Here is a 19067-nt window from a genome sequence, read left to right on the forward strand (position 1 = left end):
TGCTAGTATAGACTAGGATGGGAGTAGAGAGAATGCTTGGTTGCAACCTTGCATTTTGTAGTATGCCTTGTCTGTACAAGAGGATACTAGTGGCCACATAGGGATCACTATGGGGGCAAGGTCTATTGAGAGACTGCCAGGGTAACTCTAGTGTGATCCGTGCGATGACACTTTCCTACTTGCATAGTAGGTTTCCTACATATCTTTGTTGTGCCTCTAGGATTAGATGTCAGTTTTATGATTGGAACCTTTGAGTTAGTATACTTTTAGGATTCTTGGACTTAGAGATTATTTATGCTATGTGATTGTTAACCTATTTGGGGACTTGAGATTATCTCCTCAGCACAGTGGGAGTGGACCACTTTGGTTCCATGCGGTTGGGTGGTAGTGCTTTTTCACTCTTACCATTTGAGATCTGTCTGAGACATCATGGCTGATGCATTCTTTGTTGGCATCTATCTTCATTCTATTCCTAGATTATGATGGTGGACACGTATCCTTATATTGATGATTTGCATATGTTAGATGATTTTATCTTATGCTTTACTTGCATGTTAGATTTCTTTCTGCATATGATGTAGGATGTTTTAGGAGTGACATTCCTACTATGATAATATCAATGATCTCTTTGGTGACTTGGGATGTTACGCACAGAGGGATGGCTAGGACCCACGATGGTCTAATGATGCTATTTACGGTTGGGAGGAACCATGCACTTAGTTAATTATGTTTGATGAAATGGTTATTCTTTATGATGGATGTTTGTATCTTTTATGATGATGTATCATGTATGGTTTATGGTTTGATTTATGTTATTGCATCATGGATTAGAGTTAGTATGATGATGTAGTTTATTTACATGGATGTATATTCTTTTAAGCCTTTCATACCTTGTGGCATGTACAGTGGATGATTGAGCAATCAGAAATGTAATTTATAAACGTTGGACTTTTCATTATTATTTCATGTGGATGTAGTGTTAGATGGAATCATTAATACTAGTTGATTTAGATGTGATTCAATGTTAAGGGATCCATAAAGAATGAAACATGTGTATGTTTATGTTTACTTTCAGTTGAATATTTTTTATTGCTTTCGCTACTATGTTATGAATGATTTTACTTTCATGTTAAAAAAAAATGCTACCAGACTTAGTGAAACTTTAGGTTAATTCTTTGGATCTCTTGGTGGGGCATTAGAGGTAGAGCTACATCAAAATATGATGGTTGGAGGGGAATTGGTAGATGAGTTGAATTCTATGCTAGAAGAGTACAGAATCCTAAGAAGAGATCAGAATGATGAGTTCATATGGAAGGTAACCTTGATGAAGAAGTTCCTAGTTAAATCTTCTTATAAACTAATTTTTGAAAAAACTTTTGAACCTAATGACTGGGGGAAGGTATGGATTAACCATTTAATCCCAAAGATCAATATTTTCTAGTGGACCACCATCCATGGGAAAATTCTCACTATAGATAACCTTATGAAGTGGGGGTTTCAATTACCAAATAGATGTCATGTGTAAGAAGGAGGAAGAGAGCATTACCCACTTATTCCTACACTATAGTTATGCATCTAATATTTGGGTGAGACTTCTTTAGAAACTAGAGCTGAACTGGGTGTTTAATATAGAGATGGGGCAATTCATGGTGAATTGGTAAAGACCCTTTACCCATCCCCTCCTTATCAGTTTCTAGAAGGTTATTTCCCATCATGTTTTTTGGGGTATCTAGAAGGAGAGAAAAAATAGGGTATTTAGGAATGAGGAGAGAATAGAGATAGTTACGGTGGAAAGAATCTAGACTTCTACTTGAGAACATTAGTTGTAGCAAGTGGAGGAAACTGGTGCTCCCCCCTTCTATCCTAAAGCTCAGAGTGACCAAGAGCTGGAATCTTATGGAAGGGATAATGGAGATTGATAATTCAAATCTTCTAGCTAGGAAAAGAACCCAATGGGAAACTCCCACCTGCTAATTGGGTTAAGCTTAATTTTGATGGTGTAGCTAGAAAGGAGGGCTTGGTGGGGGAGGGATGGTTAGGGATACCAAGGGTAGGATGTTGCTTATGTATTTTGGTTAGCTAGGGAAAGTGTCAAACAATACCATGGAGGTTATGGCTCTATTTTAGGGTTCAAAATTGGTCAGAAGTGTCAGATGGAGGGATGTGGAAATTGAAGGTGATTCTAAAGTCATCATAGAAACTATTAAGGGAAACATGTGGGAGGAATGGATCATCAAACCTGTGATAGAAGACATCAGGTACTTTTTATCTATTCTTAATAGGTTTAATTTGAATCACATTTTTTGGGAGGAAACTAGTGTGGTGGATGGTATGGCAGCATTAGGCTTAAAGGTGGAGGGACTAAGATGTTGGAGGGATTTGAAAGCATTGCCAAAGTTGTTAAGCGAGTTAGTGAGTCACAAAGTGAAGAATGATGAGTCCTAGTTAGAATTTTTGTATTATGTTGTTGAGCTAGCAAAGAGGATAGGCCCTTGATGTACATATGGCAAGGAGTGATGGATTGGGTATGGGAAATAATAAATTTGCATGGCCTGAGAATTTGAAGTTTGAGAAGGAGGGTTTTTTTAATAATCTCCCTACGTGTGTTCTCGTACATCAGGCAGAGAAAAGTTTTAATTTTTAAATGGTTAAAGTGCATTGGAAATGATGGAAACAATTGGGAGAAATATAGTGGTGGTTGACACATGATTTCTCTTGCTAATTTTGATGCTCCCATTATTACTATTAATTGTGGTTATTATATCTACCTTTGGGTTTTTCTGTCTAAGTGTGAAATCTTCTTTAGCAACTGTGTCTAGGTTCTGAAGAAGAAGAGAGGAGAGGGAAAATTTGTAGAGACGGGTGGTGACTTGATGCACATTGAGTCAGCTATGATTGAGGAAAATGTGAGAAAGCCCTTGGTGTGTTATTTTCTAAAGGAAGGTGGACTTGTCTCATTTATGGATGTTCTTAATGAACGTGACAAAAATTGCTCCATGAAATTTTTCAACTCCTAGGAGGACCATGGAGTAATGATAAATGGTATTGCATTCCTTATCTCTGAGGAAGTGATTTCTCTAGTAAGGGGTTTGGCCATGAAGGGTAATAAGTGGAAAAAGGTGACTAGGGTGCCTAATGATGTGAGCCTGCAATGCTTCTTTGTGGATGGAGAGGAACCTATTTAGCACAAAGGTGGTTTCATGCAGGAGAATCTTCCCAAATCATGGAATGAGGTATGTTTTTATTTTATTTTATGAAGTACTTAACCCTAGAAGGAAGGTATGGAGTCTATTACTACTACCACTTTCCTCTCCTTAATTATTTCTACCACCGAGATTTTATTTCTATTCTATTTCTTCTATTGCATGAGCTAGAGGATTTTGTTATGTATGTGAAAGAAAAAATGAGAAAAGGGGTAAACTTTACCATTTTACATGAAGGTTTAATATTTAGGTTGTATCAATTCCAACTCACCTTGGTCCCCCTTAGGATTTTGGAAGTTGACATCCTTTCCCATCAAAATCCTATGCTCTAAATTGTCCCCATTAGGATCATGGGGCCTAGTGCCCCTACCTCACAACCTTCACCTAGTGGGTCCCCTATGAAGCCCACCCCCATGAGGAAAAGAGGGAGACAAGATAAATGGAAAGAGAGGGAGGTTGAGGAGTCAAAGGAGGAAGGGAGAGGGGGTAAGAGGAGGTCAAAGAGGTGAGCAAAATCTAATGCTAAGAGAAAATTGAAAGTGGGGGCAATTCAAGAGGAGGAGATGGATTCAAAGGATTTAGGCCACCCCAACAGAGGCTGAAAGAAAAGGTGGAAATTTTTTGGGTGGGAGGAATGGAGGAGGAGGAAGAGGAGATTTTAGACTCCTCTTGGTTGGTCTTGGATGAAGGAAGAAAGGAGAATAAGGATGTGTCATATGTTTCGGCAACCATTGATTTGGGGTGTGTGGACCTAAAGAGGGATTAGTTACCCCTGATTTTGAAAGAAGCTACTAAGACAAAAATTGATGGCTACCCTGGCAAGATGTAGAAGGCTTGTAGTGAGGTCTGGGAGAGAATATAGGCATTATAAGAGAGAGTGTGCTTACTCATTAAGTTCATGGTTAAAGTGACACATGCGGCTACCACCACACTGAACCTGCTCAAGGACATGGAAGAAGACCTACCTAAGGAGGATTCAAAGATGTTGTTTGACTTCTGAGTGGAAGACTAGGCTAACATCCTCCTGGGGAGGAAGGAGACCAAGAAATCTTAAGGGTTCCCTTCATTTTATTTTTATGCTATTTATTTGTTGGTTACTAGACTTGAATGGTTGTAAGGCTAATGAGCCTTTGTTTATATTTTACTATAGTTTCTTTAGTATTAAAATAGGAAATATGTTTAAGCCTACTAATACTTTATTAATTATTGCTCTGAACCTTGTTTTTGTCTTACTTAGTGGTAGGGGTTAGTTTTGTTTAATGGTAATTTGCTAGTAGCTGACTAGTTTGTCTATTATGAGCCAACCCCCTAGTTTTGGTTATTTTTAATTCAAAAACAACTCACAGTAGGTTTTGATTGTGTTTGGAGAGGTGATATTAAAGAATCCCTAATTTAGGCAAGGGTTTGGAGGGTGGTTTGGGGCTTTTAGGTCTAGAAAACTAGTAAGCTCAAATTGAGGCTATATTTCCTTGATTGGGATCAAATTAGACTACTGTACAAAATCTCATGGTTTGGGGATAGGTATTATGAGTACTTCCTTTGTAAAAGTGGGTGTTTTGGGGCTTAAAATAGGGCTCAATATTCATTTATTTTTTAGTCATTGGGCTAAATAAATATTGGCTCGTAAAACATGCACTAGTGTTGATTACATAACTATTTTTTGAAGTGATTTATACATAAAATCTTTACATATTTATATATTGTGAATTATTTTTCACATTCAATTCATCACCTCTAAACCATCAAAAAAATTGGCTAGATATTTTAAACATATTTGTAAATGTTACACAAACTTAAGTACATTTTTGGTATTTCATGTTATGGTAGCAATTATGTGGATGGAAAAATCCTAATTATAGCTAGTTTTTTTAAAAGTAAGAGCAATGAAAGAAAAAAAAAGTCATGGGAATTAGTTTATTGAGGATAACAATAATAGGTACCTAAATGTAAATTCATGGGACTTTTCAAATTGAAGATATAGTGATAGGTGAAGATGGAAATGAATTTATACTCCAATAACATGAAGCTATGCATGTTGGCTCAAAAATCAACTAAAAGGCTTGGAGCCATAATAATAGACACTATATCATCTAAATGGAAGTCATTCAATCAAAATTTAATGAATTTTAGTTTCTCTTATGTTCTCCAAAATAGTGTGGACATTGATTTCTTACTTGACTAAAGCCACATTTTCCCTTGTGTGAAGACAAAACAATGTAAAACCCCTCCTGTGCACTTGCAATCTAGTGAATACAAAATGAAATTTTTTCTTTTGTTTTTGTTTTTTACATCCCAACAATGTCAAAATTTTGACCATAAACTTAACTGTCATTGAAGTTTATATAGATACCTTAAGTGTCATCAAAATTTTGATGAAAAAAATTAATTTGGGTCAAATTTTGACCTTGTCGAGGTCATATTTTTAAAAAGTGGGTTTGATAAGCCAAATTGGTCTGTTGTCAAAAATTTTGGTTGAAAATGGAGGCCTAATGTACTAGTGAATTCTATTGAACCATGTAACCATCTCTATCACATCCTTTGTGATTTTGTAGGGTTTATCAAGCTATATATACTCATCATGCACCCTCCTCCGCATGAATCTTTCCCATTCATCCCTAAAGAAATTTTGGATGTCCACCAAAAGGGATAAGGTTGTAAATTTCAAGCTTTGAATCATAATTTCTATTAGTTATCAAGAGAGATCTCCTCATACTTAGATATTATCTCTTTGTCTCCTAGCTCCACGATAATTTCCTTCACACAGTCACTTACATCTTTGATCAATAGTACAATACCTGGAAGTGAAGATAGGGCTCTTGTCATGTCTTTTTCATCAATGCTCTTCAAATTTGGCTCATAGACTAATGTCTCTCATTCATTTTTGTCAATGAAATCAATGTCATAAAAATTAGAGTATTCTTCTTGCACCATTATTTTTATCTTTTTTGTATAATGGATCTCTTTTTTACACTTTATTTCATTGGTCTAACTCTAGGGTTGCTTATTGCTTTATTTCTTAGATTTGCACAAAAAATTTTATGTTGGTTATCTAGAAAAAAAAAAGGTAATGTTGTAGTTATAATGGTAAACTTCTTCCTTACCTACAATAAATTCCTTCAATAGTTCATCTAACATTAAAATTTTGGAGAGAACTTGTCTCATCTTTTCAAGTGAAACATGACCACTTTTCAATGCATCACTTGTCGTGACTTACCAGTCTGAATGTAGGGACCAGTGCAAGATTGGCTCTACTTGCCTAACCCCTCTTAATATTTTCTAGCTTAACTTAATTGGGAAGTCTCACCATTTTTTGGTGAGATTTTCATTTCTCAAGTCTCTACTCAAGTATCTTCTAATTTCTTGGTCCATACTTTAACAAAATCCTTATTGACTTTCTCAATACCAATGGCCTTTCCTTTGTTGCCACCACATTGCTTCCTGGGTTTATGCTTGACCCAACAATATTTTGTGATATGACCAATCTTATGACATCTGTAGCATATCACACCCCTATTTTTTTATGGTATAGCATAGCTCAAATTAAACTTTCTTCAGCTTGCAATAGAAGGCAGTGCGAAAATCATTTCCCCATGTTAAGAAAACTTATCTTCCATTGTTGAAGTTTTCAATATATCTTTAGCCTTTGAAGATGAATGATTTGGTCAAGTGTTTTATTTAGAGTTCTTGGCTCTATGAGCACATCTATTACAATGGCAATAGTAACCTTCTAAACTTTCCTCATTTGTAAGATCTTTGCATTCATGTGCACTAGTCCATACTGGTGATAAACATTACAATAGTGTCTTAGGTGTGCTATGTGCCAAATTCTTTTTTCCTATGCTAAAAAACATTTAATGTATATCCTAATTTATTTCAATAGTAACAATTATAAATACCTCCTTTTGGGATCTTCTGATTCCTTTTGAGAGTTGAGCCTTTCACTCCAAAGGATTATCATTTCCTAGTTGTATTGATTCCTTTGAATACTATACTAGTAGTTCTAGAGGTCTTCTTTTGAGTCTTTAGTTTCTCTTCTAGCTTCCTGATGATTTCATTGGACTTATTTAGTGTCTCATTTTCTTCTTCTTTGTTCTTTAGTTTGTTCATCATTTTATGAACCTACTCTTCCAAATTCTTGGCTTCTTCATTTAGAACTTCTAATTGTTCAGTTTTATCATAACAGTGGGCTTGTAGGACACTATTTTCTTCTTTAATATACCAATGTTCCACTTCCATTAGGGATATTTCATTTTTAATTTCCTTTATCACATCTTCATTTTGTTTCTTTTCTTCTTGATCTATTATGAGTTCCTCATAGGCTTGGTCTCTTGTGAGGAAGGCATTTCCCTTTCAATCATGTGCTTCACTCAATCTAATAGTTGAGTGTTCATGATCCCTTGTCATTTCCTTGATCATTTTGGTTATATTTTCATTTTCAATCATGAGCTTTGAGATTGCTTCTTGAGATTTTTTAGAGTCACTTTTCTCTTCAAGTTTCTCTATTAGTTCCAAACTCTCCCCTAACTTCTTCATCAATTTATTTCCTTTTAGTAGGGATTATCTCACCTTGTCTTTAAGTCCTAAACAATGTCAAGATCTTCATTGAATTGTGTTTTTCATTTCATGGTTCCCACCTGATCTTCCCTCAATTTATCAAGCTTGTAGTTTAAAGGGTCTATGTTGTGATACCAATTGTTGGTCACAACCAATATTGAGAGGGGGGCTCAACTATTATGCCTAAATCTATAGATTAAAATACTCATTATTCTTTCTATTATTAGTTAAACAAGAAAAATTATTATGAAAGTAATATAGTAGAACCATAAAAGATCACATAGAGAAGCATACATCAATGATACAAATATTTATATGTGAAAACCCCTAGTGTGAAGGTGAAAACCATGGTCATTTTAATTTACCTGCTAGCCTTTCCTAACAAGTAAAAGGATGCCCTATTAAATGGTTATATATGTTCCTTATGAGAACTTTTCCTCTTAGGAATGCATATAATCTATTAGGATTACAAAAACCTAGTAAGGCTCCCTTTTTAGAGTATTTTGATCCCTTTCTAATAAATACATTAATAGAGGATTTGAAAGACTTATTACAAATCTACCCAATCAAAGGCTTACAATAGTTGCAATGGTAAGAAATAAAACTAAATATTAGATCTAAAGATGTGGCACACCTTTCCTTGTAGATAAGTGAAGCTCCTCGAAGATTCTCAAGTCTCCTTCCTCCATTCTAAATTATCTTGATGAACTTCCTCTGTTCACTTCCTCATTTATGTGCTTGAGCATCAATGTGCTCTTACAAATTGTTGTTTAGTATTTTGGTCTATGTCTATAGATCTCTTCTTATCACAATAATAATAACTTCAAAAGTGAAGTTTGAGTTACCTTAAATATACTCCACCAATTAGTAGATCAAAACCCTAAATCTATCCTACTCAAATTGTTCAATTCAAATCTTGAATTGCATAATGGGCATAATCACCAAATACCAATGGCTACCTATATATAGGTGCCTAATCATATAGGTCTTTATTTCCTTCTATAAGTCTATATCTAGGCTTGCATACTTTCATCCTTTTATTGCTTTTTCCATATCTCTCTTCATGCATGTCACATCTCTATCAAACCTTCTCCTAGTTTTATCACATCAAGGGTGACTAGGCTATGACCAACTAACTTCCTTGCCTATCTAATTGTCAATACTTTTTGCATGACCAGTATACTACTTTACTTGTGGTCACACTCACTTATAACACTTTAGTCATCTTGTTAACTGATTTCCAATCAATCACAACATTTAAATACTTACTCAATGTTTGAGTTCACTCATCACAATGTTTTTGATCAATCATGTTAGTGACTAGCTTATACCAACAAAAATATTATCTCTATCTTGGCAGTGAGTATATTTTTTTTGAGGTGAAAAGGTGAGGATAGTCCAATAAATGCATCCCAAGTCACATAGAAGAAACAACAAGAATTCAATGGAAATATACAATACCAAATCTTTGCATTATCACATGATCATGAAATTACATCGACTTAGCCAACAACATGTAGAGTTACACTCTATGATAACATGCCCAATTACAAACAAATTTTAGAAGCCTATGTCCTTCAAATCTTAAGCTACCAATAAATTTTTATTTTTAACAATGAATAAATACCCCAATATATAGATTCTTTCAATAATCATGTCAACCAAGAAGATTACATTCTCTAAGAATAATAAAATGTAATGCTCAAAATATAGGTCAAGACCTAAACCTAAATGAATCTTAACCAATATAGCATGAAATAAAGTGTGAGCCCATAGGTAGGCTTCTCAAGAAATCTAAAACATCAAATTATGTGTCATAAAGATTATTGAATCATGGAATTTCTTTGCATGATTGAAAAACTTCAACTAGCCATTATAACATGAACACGCATAGGTCCAAGAAAGAATAAAAGATAACTTCATTATGAATAATCCAAGAAAGGTATGAGCCTAGAAAAAGTTACAATAGGATTTTAGGAACTTGCCCTAATGTTTATAGTATCCAATGAGGGGAATTAAAGGAATTCCATTAAAAACACCAAAATTGACTCACAAGAACTAACTAAAAGAGAAACATTTTTGGGTGATTTAAATTTGTCACAAACCCATGGATTATCCTACATCATACACCTTTAGTAAGAAAATATGTTCCATGAGAGGAACTCATGAGCATCTGGAAAGATTTGGGATGTAAATTTCATGTTTTTTCTTTATCCAAATATCTTCTTCCTTGACTCTTTACTATATTTTGTTACAAATCCTTAATCTTCTCTTTCTCTATATCTTATTTTCCCTATTTCACATCTACCTTTGGTAGTAAGTATTTTTTACCAACACCTTCCTTTATCTACACATTTTAATTACTTTTATTTCAATAAATAAACTTATCTATAGCTAAGTACTTATGTTTTATAGCTTTATCTTTTTTGTTATCTGATACCTTATGTCATTCATATCTATTAATCAAATCTTTCTTCGTATCTACTTCATTGTCTTGTATAGCATTTGCATTTTTTTCCACAGTAGTGAAACCCTTTAGAAGACTAAATTTATGCACTCTCTTCTTCTTCTCCTTCAAGGAAGCTAAAGTAAACTTATGCTTATCCTTCCCTATGGTAAGAAAGATCCTTTTGCAATAATAGATAGATCCTCTAGCAAATTTCCAAGGTCTATTTAATAAAACATGACAAGTAGCCAAAGAAAAAACATCACACAAGACTTCATCTCTATAAGAACCAATGTTAAAATTTTCCAAAAAACTTATTTTATCTCTACTACATGATCATCTTGTAACCAAACTATCCTATGAGGACAAGGATGTCTAATCCTCTTCAAAGCAAGATTATTTACCATGTCTTCTTATACTAGGTTATTGGTACTTCCACTATCTACAATAACCTTACAATAGTTACCCCCTAACTTCAAAATAGTCCCCAAGAGATTCCTCCTTTGGAAGGCACAATCTCATTCTTTATTTACTCCAAAAAAATCTCTCCTAAGAATAAGATATTTTCTCATTTTTGGATCTATCATACTCTCTTTTGGTATCTCCTTCTCAAGTTTCACAAATTTATTTTTACCATATCCTTTTCTAGATCCCTTAGAACATTCATATCCACTATGATCTTTTTCTCTACACATGAAACATGTACCTAAGAATTTCTTTCTATCACTATATCTTCTTAATGCCCTAATATTAGGTTGTGTATTCCATTTAGGCTTTGAATCATCTTCAATTATCTACTTACTTTTTCTATCATCCACTTTCTTCTTGATGCAGGAGCATCTTGGGTCAATGAGCAATCTTGCATCACCCAAAAAAACATTTCTTATTTTTTGTACCTATTTTTCATTTGTAGTGTAGTCATTACTACCTTGAGTTCTATTTTGTATGTAGTTAGTATATTTTTGAGGACCTATTTTCAGTCCTTACCCTAAGATAACAAATGCTTATGTGTTATACTTTTTGAGTTTTTTCTTGTTCTTTCTCATCTCTATTTCCTATTGATTTCATCTTGCATGGCATATTATTTATGTTGGTGTAGTTTCCTATGCTAATGTGACATCTTGCATGGTTTGGATTTGATTCCTAAGTTGCATTTGGAACTTTTTCTAAGAGTGCATGATCTTATGTTGTACATTTCATGGGTTTCAGTTACTCTTCCAAGACTGGACCTATAATGTAATTAAATGCCTAACTAGCCAACTTGTGGCTTATTTGGCTATATATTAAGCTTGAAAAGATGTGGAAAGGGGATATCTAAGGATACAAGAAGATAGAAGAGGTTGGCCTAGAATCTAATTTTTAAATGTATATGGGAGCAACATGGAAGGCCTCATAGCCAGACATGTTATTTCTTTATATGTGAAGTGAAATAGTTATACAATTGATTTTTTGCATATTATTTTTATGTTCTCTATTGATCTATATGAGTAAAGATTCTATGTGTAACTCTAGAAAGGGTGCTAGTAGGTTTAAGTTGAGTTCCTTTCATCTTATTCCTCCTTACATCCCTTGTGTCGAGTGGTATCATAGATTGAGCTCTTTCTAATGAATTAGATCATGGAGAACCTTGATTGGTGTAAGACCCCTCCTTGTATGTACTTATTTAAATATGAATTTCTCTATTAAATCCTTTATAGGATATTTGAATGGATATATGAGCACCACAAGGAAATGGTATGGGAAAATGTTGTTGTTCTTGCTAGAAACCATCTAGAGGACATTGTGATAAATTATGGCTAGCTTATGTATAATAAATATGATGATAGATATGAATTAGCATTTTATGGTTTATGCATCCTAATAGAAATTGAGATTAGTTGATACATTCATGTTTTGATACTTTGTGATTCGAGACTTACTATATCATTTGATTATTTAATCATTGATTTGTACTAATGATGATATGAGGTGTTTTGCCTTATGACGATGATGTTAATTATGGTACATTGATGATTAGGTTATATGCATTTAGATAGTTCAGTATACCCTATTCATGATTTTTATGATATTTTAGGTATATGCATGCATTAAGATGATTATTTCAGTATTTTAATTCAAAGTGATTAATATGTTAGGATGATTAAATTACGAGATTTGGGATGATTAAATATGTGTGCAAAAATGAGAAAGGTTATTTAAATGAAAGTTTAAATATTTTGATCAATGTGATTATGCAAATTTGTTGTAAATATATGAATGTGATGTTATTGAACTACTAATATTTGAATTCAGTGTGTAGGATAATTAACCATGGAATTAATTAGAGAATTAGTAATTAAAATTATGTGTAAACTATAAGACTAAGGTTGAATCCAATAAAGTGATTCAAACCTCATTGTCAACTATTTAATTTGTATTGTAATATGGATGTATGTGCACCATTTTATATTTTGTGACATTTCAAATGTTATGTAGAAGTAAATCTTATGGTGTCACTTGACACTCATTTTACGCATATGTGTTCAACATGTCAATTTTGGGTTAGTAGAGTAATCCATTAATATAAGACTGATTAGTTAGGAACCTAAATTAGTTCCCCTTAATTAGGGTTGGTGTAAAGGTTACATCCTTAGGGTTTTTGAAGATCAAATATTTATAGCCACTTGTATAGGTCATAAATTAACCCTAGAAGACAAATTTAATGTAATTCAAGTTCCCAAGTGATATGTGTATGGATTAGGAACCTTTTCCATCCTTCTAGAACTTCCTAGAAATATTTATGACTGTTAGCATAAATAATTAATTATTTTTACACTTTACTTAAGTTTACTTAGGATAATGCATTATTTTATTATTTATTAGTTAGACACCTAAGAGCATGCATACTCATATGAGTTGTCTTATTGTCAACATAGTTGTTTGTACTCTAATTGAGCACATGGTGTCAACAATGTCTCTTTACGAGATACACCTATGTTAAGCTTATCCTCTCATCATCGTACTAATTTTTGTGCTTAATGGAGGATAATCCACTATTGGTGGATATGTGCTTAATTGTGAGGCTTGTCACTTTGCTAACTCCTAGTCATTCTAGAGACCTTTATATATAGGCTATTCTAGTGTGTATGTACACAATGATATTTTCATAATTGTTATTCTGGTCATACTTTATTGGTCCATATTGTGCTAGTGCTTGAGCTTCTTAATCTCGGTGTGATTTTTTCCTAAGGAAAATTCTTACATGGTATCAGAGTTGAGGGAGTCTCTCCTCACATAGCCATTGGAGACCATTTTTGCTTCACCTCTTGGAGGACCTCAATTTAGATCTAGAGAATCCATAGTCATTGGGAGTGTCTAGAGCCAAAGTGGACCTCACCATTGTGTCCAAAGCATCGATTCAATAAATTTTAACTATAAATTTACCTACCCTAGGCCATAGTCAAAATTGACACAAATTTTTTTTGCAAACTAACACTCGAAGTCCTAATTTACGAAATTGGGATGATCATTTTAGATCTGTGCATTCATTTTTTGGATCTATGTTTTTCTACAATTTTTTTATATCTACAATTTCTCTGCATTTTTTTAGATTTGTATTTTTGAAAAAAAAATTATTGCAAGAATCGGGTGGTCAAATCCCAATGCCATAGAATATTCTTTAGAATATTCCATCATTACTAGAAATCACATCAAACAAATAGAGAATCCACATTTCTGATGGCATCTCCACACTAACTAGCAAGGAAGGTTTGGATCAAATGTTTGGTGGCTTCTAAGCCACTTCACATTTAGCAAGCTTTGTATTTTAAACACTAGCCGCATTCACCATACGATGAAAGTGGGACTAAAGTTCCACATCCACCAATGGACATCATCTTCTTTTCCACCACCATTCTACCTTCTAACATTTGACCCTTGCCATCGATTAGCCTCTATTAGCTTCCATTTCCTAGACTTTGGCAGCAATGTGCCAACACCACAAAAACTCCAGCTTCAAACTCCAATGCCACCAACTAGCCTCCCACCAGTTGATCTACTCTCATCGATGATCATAGACTACCATAAATAATTTTTTGCCAACCCATGATACTTCCATGTGGCACCTATTCATATGTTGACTTAGATCCATGTCAGCTACCTACCACCTCAGTTGCCAAGGCAAAAAATCCATGTCAACTCCATAGTGGTAGACACATCACTCCTCTATATGCCCAATCAGCACCAAGTCAATGGTCATAAAATTTTGTATAGTTCATGTTAGCAACTAACATCATTAGTTGTACAGTCTATACTGCCACATAAGCTAGGTGGGCCTTTTTTTCCTAATGTAATCATAGTCATGAGCCTAAATTTGACAGTTGTTTGATTTTCACCAGTAGGCCAAATTGCACTACCATGACAGTCATTTGGACATCAATTTTAACATAATGTTTTGCTGAGTAGACCCCTCTCCATATGCAATTTTGATTTGATAGTCTAACTTTGGGAGGCCATGTCTCAGTCATTTGGACTCCAAATTAGGTGAAATTTTTTTTTTTTGGCTAGAATTTCTTGAAGTTTTTAGTGGTGCTATTATTTTCTAGTTTTGGTGTGTCAAAAATTTTAGTTGCTAACAACTATACCTATCCAATCTTATATTTTACAACTTTAAATCCTCTATACTAGCTCATCTAGACACATTTTTAGGTTCCATTATTTTTTAAGTGCTTAATTTTTTGTCTACTTTCTAGATCAGCAATCAAATTATAGGCTTGTGTGGATAGAAATACCACTTTCAAAAAGAGGACCTTTTTTGCATTGTTTTGCTTTGATAAAGCTTCAAAATTGTTGAATATTTGAGCTACATTGCTAAGTATCAGATTTGAACTCCAAAAGGAGGTTGTAAAAAACAAAATTAGAAGCCCACTTTTGTCCATTTTGACAAGTGGCCTATTGTAAACACACTACATATAAAGTGCCAAAAGCATCATTTTTGGGGGGGTTCTTTGATTAAGTGAATAGGGGGGGTGTGTCTTGTGTTCTTGTGTCTCTCTTTCTCTCTTGTGCTCTTTTAATTTTTTGCATCATGGGTTCACCTAAAGCTCCACTTTAAATTTCACACAATTATACTACATGGAAAGATATTGTATGGAGTAGACTAATGGAAAAAGGTTTAAATCTATGTGTTGATGGTACAATTGTAAAACCCACTGATGCTAATACACAAGTTGATTGGCAAGTTAAAGATGACCAAGATTTAGGAATTATTAGGAGTTGTTAGAATTCTTTAGAATAACTGAGAGGGGGGGATGAATCAGTTATTCAAGGTCCAAAATTCCATTTTAATACCTTTTTACTACTTTTAATGAATCCATACACTTTTTCATCCATCCAAACTTAAATCAATCATATAAGCAAGTTACAGCAAATCAATATGCAAAGATAAAACATTCAAGATCAACACATGACACAATGATTTACATGGAAACCCAATTTGGGAAAAACCACCAGTAACATGCTACTTGATTCTCACTCTTCTGAAGTGATGCCCTGTTAAAAGCCTACCCTATTAAAGGCTTACAACACACTGTTAAATGTGACCTTGTTAGAGGATTTCACCAAACTGTTAGGAATTGGCTTGGTTAAAGGTCTTTAGAACATTCTCTTGGAATTTCACCCTGTTAAAGGATTTATCTAATGGCTATTAAACCAACCTAAGTCCATAGGATTTAGACTTACTGTTACAATTCCTAGAAAGTAACGATAATGGTCTTTTGATTTGATATGACTTACAACATACTTTGCAAATTTCAGATCACACTTTCAGTTCAATCCTTATGCTTGGCTTTAATAACTCCAGCTCTGACTGCTTGTCTTCCCCTAAAGCTTTGTCTCCTTGAGTCTTCTTACTCATTCTGCCAATGCAATCATCCTTGTGGTCATCTATCTAAACAAAGTTCCTGTTCTTTCTTCACCTTAGCACCTTCTTCAGTACCTCATGCTTTTTATGCTTGACCACCTCTCTCTCTTTTTTGTCCACTCTTTTTCATTAACTTATGTCTTCTTAAATAGAAGTCTAATTTTCCTTTGTCACTCAATTCTCCCTCTCCAATTTTAAGGTTTCAATATGGATTAGGTAGGATACAATGTATCTACAACATATTCTTGTTTTCTTCTATAAATTTTGCTAGTTGTATCCTTTAAAAACATTCTACATGGTGTTTTGTGTCACCAGCTCATCATTCTTATCTTCCTTTTAATTAACAGATTTTTAGATAACAACCTTGTTGGCTTAGATTTGGCAAATCTTTGATTTCCAAAATAATGTAGCAACTTCGCATTATTCAGTTACTAGTGCTCAGCACCTCTATGTTACTCGGCACCTATACCTACTCGGCACTTGGTTCTGCTCGGCACTTGGTTTTACTTGGCACTTGGTTCTGCTTGGCACTTGGTTATGCTCGGCACTTGGTTTTGCTCTGTATCACTCGGCATCTAAAGTTTACTCGGCATCTAGAGTTTACTCGACATATAGAGTTTACTCGGCATTAACTAGGAATTTTCTCAGCTCTTACTAGCTTGCTCGGCTCCTTCTCTCTAATGAACTTAGTTTGAGCTTTACAAAAGACTTAGCTAAAACCTTAAATCTTTGATATGTCTTAGTGTGCCCATTCTTTGTATCTTATAGTATGTCATCAAATACACTTTTTCATCAATGGCTTAGCTGATCCTTGTACTTCATTACAACGTCATAACTTCAACCTTTCTCTAAGTGTTCTAGTTATATCTTATTGATTGCCTCCACCTTGACAGTCAACTAATTGATAGTATTTGGATCACTAAAGCAATTGTCATTCCTACAAGTAGCAAGTTTGACATCAATGACAAAACAATGATTGAGGAAATTCTTTACCAGTTCCATGTATTATTCCAAAAACTCTTCTTATGATCATTTCAATCATTTCCAACAATCTCCCTCTTTGGCATAGATGGCAAACTAAACTGATCAACTAATCAATTCAGTTACCACCAAGATTGTATACGTTGTCTTGCTGCATTTTCACTACTGATCTCATATATCTCCCTCTTTCATATATATCTCCCTCTTTTCTTTGTATTGATTAGATTTCTACATATTTCTCCCTCTTTGACATAAATGCCAAAGATGTAGAATTTTTATCATGAAAAATATAAGCTTTGGCTCCTTGTTGATTTTGTCCTTCTGTCACCATGCTTGTGACTAATTTGGAGATTTTGTTCCTATTGTCATCGTTTGCATCAACCTGTTAATATTTCAATGATTTATTCCTGTTGATGCAAGATAGCTTCCTTGTTGCCTTAAACTACTTGAGTTAGGGGTATTACCCACAACTTTCCTCTAAAATATTCATAGGCATCCTTGGGCAATGGTTTGGTGAAGATATCTACAGTTTGTTCATTTGTGTGAATGTATTCCAACTTTACTTGTTTGTCTTCTACCAATTCTCTAACATAATGATACTTGATTGCAATATGCTTGGTTTTTGCATGCATCACTAGATTTTTGGATATGTTTATAGCACTTGTATTATCAAAATACAATATCATAGGTTTTGTTACCTCTTCTTTCATTCCTTCCACTAGATGTGTGAGTCACACAATGTTTGTGCAATTGACTACAGCTGCCACATATTTTGACTCTGCAGTGGACTGGTATATACATGTTTGTTTCTTGCTAGTCCAGGTAACCAGCCTTTTGCCTAGAAATAATGCACCTCCACTTGTACTTTTTCTATCATCAATGTTTCCTCCCCAGTTTGCATCTGTATATGCTTTGAGCTCAAATTTTCCATTCTTTTTGTAGTATAGACCAAAGTCATCAGTTCCTTTGAGATATCTCATTATTCTTTTTAGTGCTATGAGATGATTTTCTTTAGGATTAGCAGAGAACCTAGCCACTATTCCAACTGCTAATGCCATGTCTGGTCTACTATGTACAACATATTGTAGTTTTCCAATCATGGATCTATACATTGTTTGATTGACTTCAGCTAACTCATCATTTTTGAACGGCTTATTTCCTATAGCCATTGGTGTGTTGACTGGTTTGGATTCCTCCAATCCAAACATTTTGAGAATTTCTTTGATGTATTTTGATTGTGTAACAAATATTCCATGTTTGAGTTGATCTACTTGCAATCCAACAAAAAATTTGATTTCTCCAAACATAGACATCTCAAATTCATGTTTCATTTTATCAGCAAAGCCTTTGCAAAGTACTTCCTTACCACCAAACACTATGTCATCCACAAAAATTTCAAATACAATAACGTCTTTACCTTCTTTACCTTTGATGTACATGTTGCTATTATCATCAGTTCTTTCAAATCCAATTTGCACTAGATACTTGTGAAGTCTCTCATACCATGCTCTTGGTGCTTGTTTCAAACCATAGAGTGCTTTATGTAGCTTACACACCATATCCCTGTTGTTTTCATCAACAAATCCTTCTGGTTGTTCAATGTAGACTTCTTCTTCTAGTATATCATTTAAGAAGGCAGATTTTACATCCATCTAATAGACTTTAAAATCTTTGTAGGTAGCATATGCAAGTAAATTTCTTACTCCTTCCATTCTAGCAACAGGAGTGAATTTTTATCCATAGTCTATTCCTTCTTCTTGAGCATAACCCTTGCATACTAGTCTAGCTTTGTTTCTAGTAATCTCACCATTTTCATCTAGTTTGTTTCAAAATACCCATTTTGTGCCAATCACATTCTTGTCAGTTGGTCTGGGAACCAAACTCCAGGTTTTTTTTTTTCTTATTTGATCAATTTCTTCTTCCATAGCTTTATACCAGTCATCATCTTGTAATCCACCATATACTATCTTGGGTTCAGATTTTC

The sequence above is a fragment of the Cupressus sempervirens genome, chromosome 10, assembly GCF_028749045.1.
Source record: "Cupressus sempervirens isolate cs-2001-9-10 chromosome 10, ASM2874904v1, whole genome shotgun sequence".
NCBI lineage: Eukaryota > Viridiplantae > Streptophyta > Pinopsida > Cupressales > Cupressaceae > Cupressus > Cupressus sempervirens.